The 7,803-nt window shown below is 41.7% G+C and overlaps 1 long non-coding RNA gene across 1 annotated transcript; it reads left to right on the top strand.

Moving 5' to 3' along the window:
- The first annotated feature begins 330 nt into the window (after positions 1-330).
- LOC120515876 lies at positions 331-2,907 on the top strand. Its single transcript, XR_005630720.1, has 3 exons — positions 331-476; positions 818-922; positions 2,335-2,907. It is a non-coding gene; the product is annotated as an uncharacterized LOC120515876 (long non-coding RNA).
- Positions 2,908-7,803: the final 4,896 nt, after the last annotated feature.

Raw genomic sequence — 7,803 nt, 5'->3', positions numbered from 1 at the left:
CAGCCTGCAAAGCCATTTCCTAAACTTGCTTACTCCAGTTTAGGGTCATTGGAGGCTGCAGATGCAAGTCTGTCACACACACACGCCTCATACAGGGGCCATCTGGATCTGTGGTCCACCTAAAGGCCATGCCACATTATAAGATTCTTACAGCCATTTTCAGTCTTATATCATTTTTGGTGAGTCAGCAGCTGTTGGTGGCACACTCCCCTGAGGTCCAGTCACATAATGGGACATGTCCAGTGATACGTCCCAAATAGTCTGTGACTCACCGCAACCAAATAAAAACAGGTTTAATCTTGTGTTTAATTGCACTGGTCGGCTCTGTACGTATGAGAGATTACAACCGTTGAGTGCCCATTCATATAGTGCAGGGATGAGGAACAAGGATCGTGAATGTAATGGACCTCGAAAACAAAATAGAAGCTCATCTATCTAATGCCTCGTGTTTTACATATCACAACAGAATGGAAAAGGTAGGTGGGGAAGCATGTCTCAGTCCCTCTAGCTTGTCCAGGGGAGATGGCGCACCAAAAGGCTCCCACCTCAGTGGCTGGGCCTACACCGGCCTAAAATGCGCTTAGCTCTTTAAGTTAAAAAGTATACTCTGAAATGTCCCTGTAATATTTCAGCCATATTTCCTCCCCTGGATGGTATTCAGATTTCTTCGTTACATCCTTTCTGTCCAATTTTGCTTCTTTTGTTTATGTTAATAGTGTCACTTTTGCTAATTATTTGCATTATTTTGTGTTTCTTATTAGTTTTGCATGTCATTTAATTTCTGTGTCTCTATGCTTGTTTTGCTACATTTCCCAAGAGAGGTGAGGCCACCTACCCATCACTATCAAGGGATTACCTTCAGCACTTAAAAAGCAGAGGAAAACCAGCAGTCCTTTGCGGTTCATTGAATGTGCTGGTGTTGGTGAGTTTCTTTGGTGATATTTCTGTGGCTTTTGTGTATTTATTGAATCTTTGACCTTTGCTCTATTTTTGGGCTATTCTTTGGATTTGTGTATTAGAACATTGTTTACCTTTGCAGGTAACCCCGTTGAGCCTTTTGTGCTATTTGGAGTTTCACTGTTTACAGAGCATTTTTGTATAATAAATATTTAATAATAATTTATAATTTATAGTTTTATATATAAAAATTCTACATTTACCATCTAGTGGACATTCTGGGCCATTCTTTGAGACTTTTGTTCTTAGAAACCCCCAGTTCTTGACAGTCCTAAAATATGCACAAAATGCCCTGCTTGGGAGGGGAACACCCATCAAACCCCTGGCTAGTACAGAGTGTAAATGCCTTAATGGTCAGACTGGCATCCTGACTAGGATAGAAAATGATGCCATATCCAACTGGGAGGCTAGTGGAATGGAAGGACAGTGTGAATGGAGGTGCTTCCCTGGTTAGTTTGTGATCCTTATCTCAGTCGGGGTAAAGAGAATAATGGATGGATTGGGCGAGCCCGGAAACCTAGAACAATTCATCCCTTCCCACGAGAGATGGCAATGTCCCTCTCAACTAGACCCAGTTTGGTCACGCCACAGGGCCGCATGACACTTGGAGTTCTGGAATTAAATAAGCAAAGGCCTTGACGTGAGACAGAAATCAGAGTGTCGACAACTAGAACATTTCACATAGTTTTGGCCTAAATGTACAACATTAATCAATGCAGTTAGAGTTCCCAGGCATCTTTTTTCTTTTGTTCCACTTCCTAATGAGGCAGTTTTCTGGGCCATAAATTGCTTTATCTATTATTGCCAATGAAACATTGCTGGGTTTACTTTTCCTGTATTTGAAATTATTAATTGAAACATCATATGGGTATGGAGCTTGGTAAGTCTGGTGCCTGGCTGAGAGATTGAGGACTGAGACAAAAGGACAACCATGGTGGTACAATGAAGAGCTAGGTCTCAAAGAATTTCCTGTAAGAAGTTGAAGATATCCTGCATATGCCAGTCTGAAAATATAAAGAGAGTGTCATGTTCCCCTGGGGGCTCCACTCCCGGCTCTATTGTTTCTGATGCCCATCCTTTAAAGCCCCTTTTGTTTGTTAATCGTGTGTTTCCTTTACCCCTGAGAACGGAGCCAAAAGGGGTGGGTCCTCCACTTGTCAGCAATTACTCTGGTGTGCTGCTAATTACGGCAGCCATCTATTTAAGAACCAGTTTATGCTTAAGAGTTTTCCGCAGCATTGTCTGTTGGTGGGTTTTTGACCACAGTGTCTGCAGCTTCCCTCTTAAGCCTAAAAACCCTCTTCTTTGTTTAATTCTTTGACTTTTGTATATTGTAATGGTATTGAAATTTCTGGTTTTAATTCTCTTCTCCTACAGGGGGTTCAAGACTCTAAACCACAACAGAACCTGCCTTCTTACTCCACTTGTTGATTTGGTGGGCTTGTCTTCCAGTGATGTTACTGCCGATCACAGAGTTATAGAACAGAAGCCTAAGTACCAGACATTGCCCAGGCATAATTTTATAATGGTATACGATAACAAAGCAAATACGTATGTGCTTTTTAAACATTGTGACTACAGCTTGTTGTGTTGTGAGCTGTAGTCCTGATGTGTGGCTCTGTTGGGGTACTTGGGTGCCATCGGGGAAGCTGCAGTTGAATACCATCCTTACTTTGAGAGGCTTCAGTCTGGCCCTGGAAGTGCTTCTGAAAGACAAAGCTCTGACGCCAGAGGTACTCCTGAGTCCAAGATAAAAGAAGAAGAAGAGGAAGAGGATGACACTCACATAGGAGGAGTGGAAGGAGACAGATGTGTGTGCCAGACCGAATAGAAGGCCTGTTCAGGTACTTGGAGATAAATGAAAGAACTTTAACCTAAAACTGTGTATGTGGGAGTTGTGCCTGGCATTTAGGGTGCCCCCTTGTGTCCACAATAGGTAATAAATAATAAATAAGCAGGACAATATTTTTAACAAAATACCATAAATATCTGAAAAATAATACTTTACAACAAACAAAGAGGAAGCAGAAAAGAAAAATTAAAGTCAAACCCTGGCAGTAAAATGGCAAATATACAAATGCATAAGTACTAAATAATATTTAAACAAAACAATATGAACAAAAATAACAAAACAAAGAACCTAAGAGTAAAAAAATTTTAAAAGCACTAAATATAAAAATAAACTTAAACGATAAGTTTTACATTTTTAAATTCAAAGGTATTTCTTCACAAACACAGTATACACATATATACATTTACATGTGAAATTTATGTTCTAAAGTTAATTAAAAAATGGTGTATTATAATGGAAGTCATGCACCATTAGAAAACAAAAGCTTCAAAAAACTCAATATGTCTATTTTGTAAGAAATGAAAGTTGTTGAGCATTGATCTGTGTCTTAAAATTACACGCACATTGTAAAATAGCCGCTACACGTAAATGCTTATAAGTTTGAACTCGTACAGCTTATATCACTTTGGAATGCGGTCCTTTGTCCTTTTGTGGTCACTGACATGAAGTGCAAGCTGAAAAGCCTCCTATTATTTTGGTGATTTAGATTAGATTAGATAAATCTGATTAATCTCAAGGAGAAATTTAGGTTCATACAGCAGCAGAAACATAAAAAACAAGGATACAGACTCACAGGACAGATAATACAGCCAATCTAGCAATCAGTCGATAGGTAAGCAAGTAAGTAAATATTCTGCAGATATTTCAAAATGAACTTAGTAAGAACATTGTGTGGAAGCAGTAAATTGCCTGATAGTGGTGGGTAGAAAAGACCCCCAGATGCTCTTCTTAGCACACAGTGGTGGAGTGAATCTGTGGCTAAAAGTGTTCAAACACAGCGCCTCCTGGAGGAGATTTTTCATGATGGCCTCCAGTTCTGCTATCATACTCTTTTCTACAACAGCTTCCAGTGTTCAGGGTACCCCTGGTGATGGAGGAGGCTTTCCAGATAAGTTTATTCAGGCATTGAGCTTCTTTTGAGCTCAGTTTGCTTCCCCAGGAGACCGCAGCCTAGAACACCACACTGGTGTCTAAGGTCTGGTAGAACATTTCCAGCAGCGTGCTGCACACATCAAAAGACCTGAGGCTCCTTAGCAAGTGCAGTCTGCTCTGGCCCTTCCTGTCCAGCGCCACTGTGTTGTCAGACCACTCCAGTTTGTTGTTTTACAGTTAGGTCCATAAATATTTGGACAGAGACAACTTTTTTCTCATTTTGGTTCTGTACATCACCACAATAAATTTTAAATGAAACAACTCCGATGCAGTTAAAGTGCAGACTTTCAGCTTTAATTCAGTGGGTTGAACAGAAAGATTACATAAAAATGTGAGGCAACTAAAGCATTTTTAACACAATCCCTTCATTTCAAGGACTAAAAAGTAATTGGACAATTGACTCAAAGGCTATTTCATGGGCAGGTGTGTTCAAGTCCGTCGTTATGTCTTATCAGTTAAGCAGATAAAAGGCCGGGAGTTGATTTGAGGTGTGGTGCTTGCATGTGGAAGATTTTCTGTGAAGACAACATGCGGTCAAAGGAGCTCTCCATGCAGGTGAAAGAAGCCATCCTTAAGCTGCGACAACAGAAAAAACCCATCCGAGAAATTGCTACAATATTACGAGTGGCAAAATCTACAGTTTGGTACATCCTGAGAAAGAAAGCAAGCACTGGTGAACTCAGCAGCGAAAAGACCTGGACATCCACTGAAGACAACAGTGGTGGATGATCGCAGAATCATTTCCATGGTGAAGAGAAACCCCTTCACAACAGCCAACCAAGTGAACAACACTCTCCAGGGGGTTGGCGTATCGATATCCAAGTCTACCATAAAGAGAGACTGCATGAAAGTAAATACAGAGGGTGCACTGCAAGGTGCAAGCCACTCATAAGCCTCAAGAATAGAAAGGCTAGATTGGACTTTGCTAAAGAACATCTAAAAAGCCAGCACAGTTCTGGAAAAACATTCTTTGGACAGATGAAACCAAGATCAACCTCTACCAGAATGATGGCAAGAAAAAGTATGGAGAAGGTGTGGAACAGCTCATTATCCAAAGCATACCACATCATCTGTAAAACACGGTGGAGGCAGTGTGATGGCTTGGCGTGCATGGCTGCCAGTGGCACTGGGACACTAGTGTTTATTGATGATGTGACACAGGACAGAAGCAGCCGAATGAATTCTGAGGTGTTCAGAGACATACTGTCTGCTCAAATCCAGCTAAATGCAGTCAAATTGATTGGGCGTTTCATGATACAGATGGACAATGACCCAAAACATACAGCCAAAGCAACCCAGGAGTTTATTAAAGCAAAGAAGTGGAAAATTCTTGAATGGCCAAGTCAGTCACCTGATCTTAACCCAATTGAGCATGCATTTCACTTGTTGAAGACTAAACTTCAGACAGAAAGGCCCACAAACAAACAGCAACTGAAAGCCACTGCAGTAAAGGCCTGGCAGAGCATTAAAAAGGAGGAAACCCAGCATCTGGTGATGTCCATGAGTTCAAGACTTCAGGCTGTCATTGCCAGCAAAGGGTTTTCAACCAAGTATTAGAAATGAACATTTTATTTCCAGTTATTTAATTTGTCCAATTACTTTTGAGCCCTGAAATGAAGGGATTGTGTTAAAAAATGGTTTAGTTCCTTCACATTTTTATGCAATCGTTTTGTTCAACCCACTGAATTAAAGCTGAAAGTCTGCACTTCAACTGCATCTGAGTTGTTTCATTTAAAATTTATTGTGGTAATGTACAGAACCAAAATTAGAAAAAAGTTGTCTCTGTCCAAATATTTATGGACCTAACTGTATATGGACGGACCCCTGTGTGTACGTGGAGTTCTGCACCACTTCCACACTCTCCCCCAGATGACGACTGGACTCAGAGGCTCTTTGGCCACCTGAAATCCACCACCAGGTCTTGCATCTTGCTGATGGCACCACAAGACAAAGTCCTCTACTTGACTTGTCTCCATTATTAATGCAGCCTGTGATGGAGGAGTCCTCTGAAACATTCTGTGGATGACAAGTGCTGTTATTATGCTGGTGTAGAGGGTAAATGAGAAGGGAGACAGGACAGTTCCATGAGGTGCTCCAGTATTTTTGACCCACAGACCTTCAATGGCTCACGTAAGTCTTGTCAGATTTGGCCCCCATGTCATTACTTCACACGCTGACACGATAAAAGAAATCAGCTCAAAGCAGCCACTGGTCATTTTCTTGAATCCTTCTTTCCATTTAAAGGACCAGGCCAGGCTGGGGTTGAGATGCAACAGTAGCAGTGCTTTCTTTTTTTCTCTTCTATGGAGTACTGTAACCTTTGAAATGCTATTAATAATAGTTGCTCTGTTTTTATGAATTATATATTGGGGTGAAAATAGGCAGAAAAATGAAGCACAGAGCCTGAAACCAAATGAGCGTCATCCTCAAATGGTGCTGCTCTGACGTGAAGAAAGCATTACATTTAGATACACTTCTTTAAATGGCCTCTATGTGCGAGGGTGTATAAAGATTATATCAGGAGCTGTGTATTGCCTCACATGTGGTCTGACTAGCTGAGACCCTCTGTAACGTGCGCTTGGGAGGCAGTCAAAGGCACATATAGGGGTATCGACAAGCCGGATGGAGCGATGGCGGTGAACACTAATGCCTCTTCTTCTCTTCCCATTGACCTTCAGAAGGGATAACCACTTGACTGCACCACCGACCTCAAGTCCGGCAGCAACTGATGACCTCATTCCACTTCCTGTCCAACAAACTTGCCCTTCCTGTCCTCCTGCTATAAAATCGGTCAACAGCCACAAGCTGAGCCGTCAATACATATTCTTGTGTAGGCTCAGTCTGAAGTGATTACTCGTTTGGTTATTTCAAATGTTTTTTATTTCCCTGCACTACAGTATGTGGGGTGGATCCCCAACTCTTTTTTGTGGTGATCAAGTCTGGAAAAGTGGGCTGAGCATATGTGTGGGTATGGTGAGGGGGGACCATGAGGTTGGCACAGGACAACCTCACAGTCTTCAGGCTCCTTCACTCTTTTCACATTTTGTTATGTGTCAGCCTTGTGCTAAAATCATTTCAATTCACTTTTTTCTCTCATCAAGTAACACTCATTACCCCAGAATGATAAAGCAGAAACAGGATTTGAGAAATATTGGCAGATTTATTAAAGATAAACAAAGGGAATTATCCCATTGACATAAGTATTCAGACTTTTTACTCAGGACCTTTGGCAGCCTGGAGTCTTCTTGGGTTGGACACGTCAAACATCACACACCTGAATTTGGGGATTTTCTCTCTTGTTTCTCTGCAGATCCTCTCAAGCTCTGTCAGGTTAGGTGGAGACCATCTGGAGGGCTACTATTTTCAGGTCTCCGCAGAGATTTTCAATTTCACATGATGGGGTTTGAGTACTTATGAACATTCACAGAGTTGTCCCTAAGCCACTCCTGCATTGTCTTTTGCTTCAGTCCAGTTGGAGTCCAGAGCACTCTGAGCACTATTAGGGTGTCTCAGGACTTTGCTCCATTAAGCTTTTCCTCACTGCACTGTCTACTCTCCTAGTCGCTGCCACTAAGAAAATTCCAATGATACTGCCACCACCAACCTTCACCACTGGAATGGTATAGTATAGGTGATGAGCTTCATCCTGACGTGACTCTTAGAACCGAGGCCAAAAAGTTCAAACTTAGTTTCTCTAATCCAGAACGTCTTGTTTCTCGCAGTCCCAGAGTCCTTTAGATGCCTTTTTGCAGCCTTCTGTGTGTCTTTTATATTCTACGCCATCATAAAGCCCAGACAAGTGGAGTGTTGCAGTCATGGTTGTCCTAGTGGAACTCAGCCAG

The sequence above is a fragment of the Polypterus senegalus genome, chromosome 15 (assembly GCF_016835505.1).
Source record: "Polypterus senegalus isolate Bchr_013 chromosome 15, ASM1683550v1, whole genome shotgun sequence".
Classification (NCBI taxonomy): Eukaryota; Metazoa; Chordata; class Cladistia; order Polypteriformes; family Polypteridae; genus Polypterus; species Polypterus senegalus.
The sequence above is the reverse complement of the archived record's forward strand: the minus strand, read 5'-3'. Positions and strand labels throughout refer to the sequence as shown.